An 11,623-nucleotide genomic window follows, 5' to 3' on the forward strand; every position below is an offset into this window, starting at 1 on the left:
CTGGCCAAAGTTAAAATAGCATTTAATTAGGCTAATAGATAATCAGGCTTAATGCTCCTATGCCTCATTATGCTTTCCCATGAGTTGCTTTATACAAGGAAGTCATTAGAACATTGAAGTCAGTAGAATTACTCTTCTGATGTTAAATGGGACTTCAACTACCTTACTGAACTGGTGCCCCATATAAAAACAATTATCACATCTTGGCCTTCTTTTCAGTCTTGTTCTTCCTGTTATTATAACTTTGGAAATATCACAATATGCTTCTGATTCCATGACTTGTATTAATTATTTACATAGGTGTTTATAAAATTGTGCTTTTCCAAAGAAGTCTGCTAATGGTCCATCTGATTTTTAAAACTTGAGGAAGTTGGTGAACAGTATCTGAAGCTTAGAATGTATTTGCATTTCTCAAATGTATTTGAGAAAGTTGTGTATTCGGGATTAATGGTGCATGAAGTACCTTTACCTTTTCTCCAGCAACTCCCAACACCACATACATTCCACACTGTTCCTGAGCGTTCCCCACTCTTTGGAGCACCTTTTGAGGGCACTCAAGTGGGAAGGAGAGGCAGGTAAGATTGCTTGCTCTCACACTCATGTGGCTGCAACCCATTGGCTTTTCCTATAACTGACAACAAAACATGGAATAAGAAAGAGGGTTCCCCCCCACCCTGCATTGGACTATTGTGATCATTTTGTAAAGTTATATGGATAGATGTTGCTTTTAATCTGTTTTTGTTTTTATTACTTCTGTGAGGTTTCTAACTTTGAGCATTTTGGAAGAAGAGCTTATAACACCATTTGGTCCTCACAAATCCCTGCAGAGGCTGAGAGATGATGACAGGCCCATTATTATTATTATTTTCAGCATTTCTATCCTGTCTTTCCAGCTTGCCAAATAGGTTTCATAGTTGAACAAGGATTTAAAGCCAGTTCTTCCTGATCCAGGTCTGAGGCTCTACTCGCTGTACTATGATGACTCTATAATTTCTGTTTTATTCATATTCATCTGTAGAACTGATTATAGACTAGACCCTGACACCAAGATATTTTGCCTCGGATGAATGGTTTATATTTTAGTTTTATTTTTATTATTTAAAAAACAGGGAGTGAGATAATGGTTTTTGACGGAGGGGCTGAATGCTGACCTTGAACTGCTCGACCAGTTGGCTAAAGAGCAAAAAGAGAATCTTCAGAACACAATGCTTAGAAAAAAGCAGGCAGAGGATGAGCGGGCCCACTTCCTAGAGCAGCTAGTCTTTTGACAGGGAAAATGAAGAGTTGCCTGCTCTCTTGAATCAGGAGACTGCCCTGCCCTCTTGAATGCATAATAGCAGGAATCAAAGCATGCACTCTTCATGCTGCTGCTCTTCCTTTTTTGGTTTGAGTGTGTAAAATGTAGTATGACTTGGTTATTTTGTGAATAATAATAATAATAATAATTATTATTATTATTATTATTATTATTATTATTATTATTATTATTAATTTAATTTCTATACCGCCCTTCCAAAAAATGGCTCAGGGCAGTTTCCACAGAGAAATAATAAATTAATTATTATTAATTTGATTTCTATACCACCCTTCCAAAAATGGCTCAGGGCAGTTTACACAGAGAAATAACAAATAAATAAGATGGCTCCCTGTCCCCAAAGGGCTCACAATCTAAAAGAAACATAAGATAGACACCAGCAACAGTCACTGGAGGTACTGTGCTGGTGGTGGATTGGGCCAGTTACTCTCCCCCTGCTAAATAAAAAGAATCACCACGTTAAAAGGTGCCTCTTTGCCAAGTTAACAGGGGTTACCTGGTTATCTTTTATATGACCTGGTTATCTTTTTCAAATATTTTTAAAATGGTTTTTACTGTTTAACTGATTTTAAGGTTTTAAACGTGATTTTTTAAATGGAGTTGTATTGTATTTTAACTTTTGTGAAGCACCTTGGGATGTCTTATGAAAGGTGGTATAAAAATTGAACAATAATTAAATAAATCAATATTCTGACTCAGAGTCAAGTTGACTCTCATGAAACCATTCGGTCTTGGATTTTTTGCGGAGGTGTGTGTATTTATGTTGGATCCTCAAATTAGGGGAAACAGAAGAATAAAATACTTCCATGTTAAAAAAAAACTTCCATGTTAGTCAGGTAGAGATAAAAATTAAAATATGTGACACGTCATCCTTACCTTTTGTACCCTTCTTTTTAATGCTGGTGTTGAATGCATCTGTATCAGTTATTATTCCTTTACTACGTACTCCTTTCTGGTCAACACAGTTCATGCTTGGTTGCTTGTGTCTGATGTTCTGTAAGAACTGTGTTCATGGCTGTCAGGAGATTCTTATTATTAAAGTAGTGTGAAATTTCACACATATACTGAATATTTTGCTCTCACTATACTTTGGTTGGATCTGAAATTTCCAGCATGGCATTTTAATTTTACTGTGGAGAGACATTTCAGGCTTTACTTATGGTCAAAGCAACCACAGACAATTTTACATGGCTTTACTTAGGACAGGAGTTGAAACCTAAATAGCATACGAGGTGTTAGTCTGAGGTATCACACGTTTTTGAAAAACTCACCTATATATGGAAAGAAAGATCCTTTCCATCATCATGGAAACAGAACATTCTACTTTCACAGAGCTACAAATGTCCAGTTTTGATTAGATATGGATGGTAAATCACAAAAAGATGGTTACCTTGTCCAAGAAAAAATATTCAGATTTGAAATTTATCATCTTTATTTGTCAAGCAACTATCAATTTTCATTACTGATTTGAACTACTTTTTTTTTAAACTGGATTAGTTGCTGCTGCGCTCTAAGAAACAGACATTGCAGCTGGAAATAATGGTTTGTTCCATATAAAAATGTGCAGTCAGATAAATTGCTTTGAAAACTGCTGAGAGACAATCCCAGTAATGTGCATTTATTATTGTCTTATTAATTCAGATTCCTGATGCCTATGGTGGAAAAAATAAAAGGTGTCTTAACTCAATAAATATAGAACATGATATTATTTGGAGGTCTATTTGTTTAATATCTTACACTTCACAAGGAATATTTTCTTTTCATTTGATGTGTGGCTTTCAACAGAGAAATGTTTATTCAGGGAAAATTAACACTTTAAACTGCAGCATGTTTTAATATTATGTTTTCAGATATTTTTCTGTCTTTGGATGTTGACACATAAGAACATAAAAAGGACCCTTCTGAATCAGACCAAGACTCCATTGAGGCCAGCATCCTCTTTCCAACAGTGAACACACACTTATCATACCATTATTTCATCTAGCTCAGTTTTGTCAGACAACCAGACCACTTAGCTCAGTACTGTCTGCTATCAGTCAGCTGCAGTTGAACTACAAGTTCCATCATAGCCTTCGGCCATTGTGGCTGGGGATGTTGGGAGTTGTAGTCCAACATCAACTGGGGACCCAGAGTTGGGAAGTCTAAGTTTATATCAGGGCTGCTCAACTTCAGCCCTCCTGCAGATTTTGGCCTACAACTCCCATAATCCCTGACTATTGGCCACTGTGGTTGGGGATCATGAGACTTATAATCCAAAAACAGCTTGGGGGCCAAAGTTGAGCAGGCCTGGTCTGCAGGGACTGGCAGTGGCTCTCCAGGGTTTCAGAGAGGGGTCTTTCTCAGCCCTACATGGAAATTACCCAAGGCTGCCAGCAGCGAATAAAGGCCACAGGCCTTCTCCACTGTATGGACCCAGCAGCAGGGATTCAGAAACATATAGCCATTGAACTTCAATGTTCCATTCAGCTGTTATGGCTACCAGCCATTTACAGAACTACGCCCCATGAATTTTTCCAGTCCCTGAAACCACTGATGGCACTTGTCGCCACCTCGTCTTGTGGTAGTAAATTCCATTCAGTTAACTGTGTGTTGTATGAAACAGTGCTTCCTGTTGTATATTCTGATCCAGTTGCTGATGAATTTCAATATGTCATCCTGAGTTCTAGTATTATCTTTTAAAAAATTTATTCTCCATGCAGTTTATAATTTGTAATTTAGAAACATCTATCATGTCTCCTTTGTAAGTGTCTTCCTTCTAAACTAAAAAGCTCGCAAACACTTTGGCCTATCATCATAAGCTCTGAGATGTGCCACTCTGTGTGTGCAATAGATCTAGCTTTAATGATAGATAGATAGATAGATAGATAGATAGATAGATAGATAGATAGATAGATAGACGCATACATATGGCTAAGGAAGTCCGTAGCAAGCCCTGGCCACACAGTGCTTTACCTGTTGGAGGTAACAGAGCAGAAGCACTGTGGTGATTGGGCAGTGGGGATTCCATATGCAAATAGAGAGGAGAAGTCTGTGATGGTTAAGGTCATATGGATAGTGGGCAGGGGTCTGTGAAGAGAGGGGTAATGAAGGAGGGAAGAGCCCCTTCAGGAGAAGGAGGTTGCCACTGTGAGAATTAGATGAGGAAACAAGATGAACAAGATCTGTTACCTCAGGAAGGGAGAGAGAAAGAAGGAGGGGGAGAAATATAGAGGGGAAGAGCAAGCAGAGGAGAGAAAAAGAAGGGAAGGGAGAAAGAAGAAAGGGCAATGGATGTGCCTGGGCCTGTGAGTGGCCTGAGGGGAACTAGTGGCCATGGCGGCAGCACAGGAAGTGAAGAAGGCCCCAGTCAACCATCACCGCTGCTCAGCTCTACAGAGGCCATTAGTGGAGGGAGTCAGGCAGGCAAGGGATGGACCCAAGCCTGTCATTGTTCTGAGGGAAACAAGCAGCCATGGTGGCAGCAGTGAGGAAGGGCCTGGTCAACTGCTGCTGCTACTCCTGCAGGGAGGACCAGGAGCAGGGCTCAGGTGAGAGTGGGGATGTCTCTGTGATTAGGGGGTTGTGGCTTGGCAGATCAGCATTGGCAATGCTACAGCCAAGAGTGGTGAGGGGGATGGAGCAATAGGATGGAGGATCAACCAAGAGGGGTGAGGGGAATGGAAGCAACAAGACAGAGGAGGAGGAGGAGCAGGAGTGTGGCTCAGGTAATGGTGGAGAGATCTCTGAGGTAAGGGGGGCTGTGGCAGGGGGTGAGGGGAGCAATCAAGTACTAGCACACAGATCCTCTACACAGGTTAAGCTAATATAGCATAAATTCCTTAGTCCAGACTTCCTACACTGCTTGTGCATGCTTAAAGTATGGCACACCATCAGTTCCATATTACAACATATAATGCTTGGGAATAAACAATATTTCTGAAGCCACATCAGCTGGAAACAAACTTTTTGGGTATCAAGATATTGGCTGGTCACAAGATGACTATGAATAAAAAATGTATGTTGAGCGACAGAATCCTACTGCGATCATATTTTCCAGTTCACCTTCTTTCTGTTGTGGAACTTTATAACATAACTACTGGAGGTGGTGGATGGTCCTTTTTCCTTTGGACAAGGGACTTGACTAGATGATCTTTTGATCCATTCCAGCTCTGTAGTGCTATGATGATTCAGGCAAAAGTGGCAATGGGAAGGCAGTGGGAAGGATTACACTATAAAAGGCCTTTAGTTATATGCATTGCAGGTAGGAGCTTCATTCCTGGTATCTCCATTTAGGATGGGGAAATGTCCCTTTCAGAAAACTGGGGAGCTTCCCCAGTCAATGTAGGTGGTACTGAGCTAGATGGGCCAATAGTCTAACTTAGTATAAGGCAGTGTGCTATTTTCTTTATGATTTCTAGAATAAGGTTTATGAACAACTAAATTTGAACAATCAGGAAGAGTAACTGACATGTGATTAGGGATGTGCATAAATTATTTTTTGTGATTTGATTTGAGTTCAAATAGAATCAGCCTCATTTGATTTGAGTCTGAATCTGCTGCCCTCAAACTTGGGTTGATTTATATTTGATTCAATTCACATTACAATAGATTTGCCTGAATTTTTAAAGGCTAGGGGGCACTAAAGTGTGTTGGATGGCAGGGCCCCATGGGTGCCAACTGCTACCCAACTTGCAAAGATACTGGGCAAAAGGGTAGATTTTTTAGGAATCCTTATGTGTTGTGGATTCTTGGTCCTGAAATGACTTCTTCATAGGGATTCCCTATGAAGAAGTCTTTCCACAACCAAGAATCCACACATTAAAAATCCTAAAAAAATTCACCCCTGGCAATGATGGCAGAAGCTTGGAGGGAACAAAATGGAGGCTTGGGTCATCGAATCGATTTGAGCTCAAAGGGTGATTTAATTCAACCTCGAATCTGGTGAGCATCCTCAAGGGTAGGGATGTGTGAATTGATTCGGGGGTGGGGGGCAAGAGGCGGTGAACTAGAAACGCAGATGCTTTGTGCCCGGCCCAGCTAGTTTTATTTATTTATTTATTTAGCTCTGGGGTACTTTGGGGGTTATTGTTCCGGCATTTTTTTTTTCAGTCCAGTTCTTTCTATTTTATTCTTATGCCTGTAATTGGTCTTTGTTTTGGAACTGAGGTGGCTTTTGAGTACAAAAAAGGTTGTATAGAAAACTCTATTGTTCACAATTAATATCTGATATTAACTCTTTATCACTGTTTAATTTTTACAGATACTGCCAACAAAGGAATAATCCACATATAAAGGTAAAGGTAAAGTGTTCCATGGAGTCGATTTCAACTCCTGGCACCCACAGAGACCTGTGGTTTTCTTTGGTAGAATACAGAAGGGGTTTACTATTGCCTCCTCCCACACAGTATGAGCTGATGCCTTTCAGCATCTTCCTATATCGCTGCTGCCTGATATAGTAGCAGTGGGGATTTGAACCGGCAACCTTCTGCTTGTTAGTCAAGCATTTCCCCGCTGCGCCACTTAAGGTGACTAAACCACATATAATAGTGCAGAATATATTGTTTGCAGTCTCAGATTGTGTATTGTAAGCTGAATAGTTACACTTCAGAGAGATAGGCCTCATAGCAAAAGAAAAAGATGAGCATGTAACACATGGAGCTATGTGTTGTTATGGACATTTTTGCAGGCATATTTCATGTACTTGAGATGTGCCAGACACTGAATTGAAAATCTGAGCTCTATATTTGTTGAATGGATACAGCACAAGTCATGGCAGTGAAAATTTCCTCATTCTTTCTTGCCAATGTAACTCAACTGTTGACATGAAAAGAGCCAACCTGGGAAATTCAGTCTCCATGCTCATTAAATCTTTGGTCTGCCAACTTAGATTACTAACAAGGGTGTCAATTCATGTCAATTATGATGGTGGTTGTTTGATAACGTGGACATCTGTTTACTAGGAACCAGACAGATTGCCAGTTTATTACATGTGGACTGTCAGTTGTCCACAGCATTGAATTGGGGAATGATCCAGCTACCGTTAAGCATGTTTAAGTCCTATTTATTTCAATGGAAGATGGCTAACCATTTGTCTGAACTGCAGTCAAAAAGATTTCAATGTGCATATCTTAGGCTGGCTTGTGCCTGCCTAATTTCTATTGATCTGTGTTCAGTTCAAAATCTGTGATATAAGGGTGAAAGAGTCTTTATTCCAAATTGGGGCAATAGTCAATTCCTCCATCTTCCTTGCCTAATTCATTTTTTATTTTGGATATTTTTATTACATCTGTTAGGTGTCCTTTCTAGTCCTGTAGGTCAGTGATAACAATGAAAAATGTCATGTGGGTTAATTTCAGCAGTGAGCTAGAAACATTCATATCTCATCTTTACTGAAAAATAGAACCTAACATTTGCAAGACAGCAAGTCCTCCTGCTTGGCAACATTATTAATGAAGACCCATGGTCAGGTGTGCCAATAATAGTGCTTTGATAGGTCTTCAGCCTGCCAGCTACTGAGGATCTACATGCCAATCTACTTTAATAGTAAGTTTATAATGGTTACTAATGACATAAGAGCTTTTAAAACCAGAACTGTAGTTTTAAACTGTGTTAATGTTTTAATTGGTTGTAAGTTTGTTGTAAACTGCCCAGAGACATGAGTTTGGGGTGGTGTACAAATATACTAACTAAATAATTAAAAGTGTGTCACTGATTGCATAGACAAAACCCCTGTGTAAGTCCTTATATATATAAAAAAGAAGAAAGCATCTTCTTATACTGGCACAATCGTGCCAGTATATAGTTAAGATGAGGAGTGTTTTCAACATTCCGCCATTATAAGCCCTGAACATTCTGTTGCTTATAAAGTCATAGGTCTTCACCCAATCTTCCTGACATCGTGCAAGCACAAACTAGGGGGCAAGGTACACCACCCCTTCAAATTTGGTGCAAATCCATTTCAAAATGGCTGAGATACAGCAGTTTACGTTTTTAAGTCCTAAAAAGAGGCTTCAAAGTGTTGGCAACTTTTTTTCACCACAGATAAATCTATTTTTAAATGTTTCATGTCTTTTTAGCATGCCCCCAAAATTCAGGTCCATAAAGGACTGGTGCCTTTTGAAAAACATCAAATCTAGTGATGCATTTAAACTAGGGCCACTTTATTAACTCAAAACAACTTATACAAGGCAAATAGGAATTACTCCTAAAATCGAGTGTGGGCAACTCCTCTCATAAGATCCAGCTTCCTAGAGCCAGTTACGATCCCACCAGGGCAAATCAGCTGGGTTCAGGGGCTGCCAGCTGCAATTCTACAGGGAGCTCACCCCTTGCCACATAATTACTGTGTTGAGGAAGGATTACCCGCGTCACCACCCCCTAAGCCGCAAAACTCTAGGGAGTTGCTCTCATCACCCACTCAAAGGGAATCCATTCCCAGCTGACCCTGAATCCCCCTTTACCCCTGAGGTGCCTCTGGCTGAACAACGATAACCTAAATACTACCTACCCCAGCCTGCACTCACCTGCCACAAAAGGGAGCAAACCTCTGTTTAGCTCTCTTTCCCCCCAACCAGCTACCACCTCTCTTAAACCTTGTTGCGGATTGGCCAGAAACAAATTGTTCCCAGGATCCCATATGTCAATGCCATCCTGTTGGTACAAAAAGACCAGGTGATGCCTAATGCCAGGATGAGGAATGACCCTCCCCCCATAGCTATGACAGTCCTCTCAATCTCCCTATTAACTTTCTTCTGGGCCCTATCCAAACACCTGGGGTCACACTCATCCTGCCACTGTCTCCGTGGGAGCAGGTTGGACCAAACTGAAAGAACATCAGGCCAACAGGCCCTAACTAGCTCTAGGTCATCCCAAACCTACAGAATGAGCACCTTTCTTTTAAGCAGGCCCAGATCATTACCACCCGAGTGCAATAGCAGAACAAAAGGTGGACCATGTGCCCTGGAGTAATCTGACAACAGGAGTATGAAGCGATTCCATAGCATGCCATGGCACCCCAGCCAGGTAACTTCTGGAACTGCACCAAACCCCAATTGGGTGCTGAAGCTACACTGATTGGTGTGATGGCAGGCCCAAATACAAAGCTGTGCCCACAGATGAGCACCTTCACGAGACCTAAGCCCATTGCATTTGAAAAAGTAAACCAGCATCAAAACAGACATACAATCAACCATTTAAGGATCTGGGCAGAAATCACAAACATAATGGACAAGTGTCACCTGCCAATGTGCCGCACCCTGTTCTCAGAAAGCCCCACCGCAGCAGCTGTGGAAGCTGCCCTGATCCTGAAAGAGTGGGTACCAAAGTCAAGTGTATCAAAGGCCTCTTTAACCAAGGCAGACTTCATAATCACAAACACCCAGAACTAGTACTTGGTTTACAGGGAGGCATCGACATGGCAAAACAAAATACCTTCCCGAGGTCTCCCCTTACACTGATAAAAGCGGTCAGCGCCCGGACTGGGCAAAGAATTGCCAAGAATCTGCAAGCCAATCGGACAAGTTTATCCCCTGCCACACTGGTCAGTCTTAGACATGCGGATCGTCAAAGCGACTGCACCTGCAAACAGCTGTACATTGTGCCCCTCCAAGGCCCACCTAGATGTGCTGGAACTGGATGCAATGAGCAGCTCACTTAACTGCAACACCCCACAAAATGCTGTCAGCATGGCAGTCTTGCACAACACGACCTCAGAATGACAGGAAAAAACAACATGAGCTAAAACCTTAAACAATAACTGTGGCGGCGGGCAGGGAATAAGCCACCGGGAATCAAGCCAGGTAGGGCAAGCCCAACCCCAACCCTCAAGCAGATGCAGGACCCTAAAATCCAGCGTGCTGTCCCCAAGCCCCTGTGATTTAGTGTGGAAGGTCAGTGCTGCAAAATAAACCTGAATTAACCTAACTGCCAAGTCCCTTCAGTGTAGCTGTACATAATACTGTAAAATATGGTCCACTGGTATAGGTTAGGGATGTGCAAGCAGGTTCGAATTCGAACTGGTTAAGTTCAAAGGTTCAAACTCGAACCAAACAGGGCATTGAATTGGCAATGCTGGTCCGAGTTTGAACCAAACAGATCCTGGTTCTATTTGAACCGGTTTGAACTGGTTTGAGCCTCCAAAACTGGGTTGGGTGGTAGGCACCCATGGGTTCAGAGTTCAGCGTTCACAGCAATTTGGGTCACTCTCACTGTTCTACTTATATGAATGGGAAGAGACTCCTATGCATTGCAATGAAAGGAAAAAATTCTTTTAAAAATTTGTTAAACACAACAACAATAAATCCTACAAGCTTGGGTCTGCCTGGGGGGAGTTAAGGCCAGACCTGCCATACCCCCAGACCCACTTTGGGGTGCCCTGGAACCCCCAAAGGTGGGAATGGGACATCCTCAAATCCCTATTATTCCCTATGGGAGAAATGCAAAACTGAAAAAAAAAATCTTCAAAAATTCATTAATAATCACATGAGTGTCCGATTGATTTGGGGTTTGGTGGGTTGTAGGCACCCCTGGGTGCCTACCAGCCACCCTGGATTTGTGCCTCTACGTGCTTCACATTGGGAATAATGAGCCAGTTTGTGTTCCCATTATGTGCTATGTAGAACAATTAGAACCAGTTCTAATTGGGTTCAAATTCGAACCAAACTAGCGGGGAGGGTTTGAGCAGAACCAAAACCAAACCTACCCATCCTGGTTCAAATTTGAACCAAAAGGGCCAAGCCGGTTTTGTGCACATCCCCAGTATAGGTCAGACATCTGGCAAGGAAGGCAAAGCCCAATACTCATGGAACTCATGCAGCTACAACATGTAGTGGGTTCTGGTATTGGCAGCTAAAGAACAGCTAATTCTCTGTTCTACTTCAGTCCTCCAAGCTTGCTTGCCTACAAGCTTGCTCCAGGTGCCAAGTCCCGAAAGCACCCCACCTGCATTCAGGACAGGGGGACAGGCTATTCCATTGTTTAAACATGTCGGGCCAAAAACAAGATGTTATACTGCAAGCAGTGAAGGGTGAAGCAATGTACCAGATTCATAACACGAGGACTCCTGAAAATCCTCATGTTAACCACCTTCATGGTTGCTAGATTATTGCAACAAAAATGTACAGCTCAGTTCCAAAATTCAGCCACCCATTTGTGAACTTATCCTTATCCTGGTCCTTGATGTTGCCTCTGTCCTTCGGGGATGTGTGAACCGGCTCTAAATTGAGCCAGTTCACACTCGAGCCAGCTCGGCTTGAAGGCTCACCCTCCAGCTGAACGGGGGGTGGGGTTGGTCTGGCAACAAACCAAGCCAAGTCCCCTGCTCACGAGCCA

The 11,623-nt window shown here is 42.0% G+C and overlaps 1 long non-coding RNA gene across 1 annotated transcript; it reads left to right on the forward strand.

Moving 5' to 3' along the window:
• Window positions 1-896: 896 nt before the first annotated feature.
• On the forward strand, window positions 897-7,783 carry LOC128327657 (uncharacterized). The gene is made up of 3 exons (XR_008308724.1): window positions 897-951; window positions 6,555-6,588; window positions 7,695-7,783. It is a non-coding gene; the product is annotated as an uncharacterized LOC128327657 (long non-coding RNA).
• The last annotated feature ends 3,840 nt before the right edge of the window (window positions 7,784-11,623 follow it).

The sequence above is a fragment of the Hemicordylus capensis genome, chromosome 1, assembly GCF_027244095.1.
Source record: "Hemicordylus capensis ecotype Gifberg chromosome 1, rHemCap1.1.pri, whole genome shotgun sequence".
NCBI lineage: Eukaryota > Metazoa > Chordata > Lepidosauria > Squamata > Cordylidae > Hemicordylus > Hemicordylus capensis.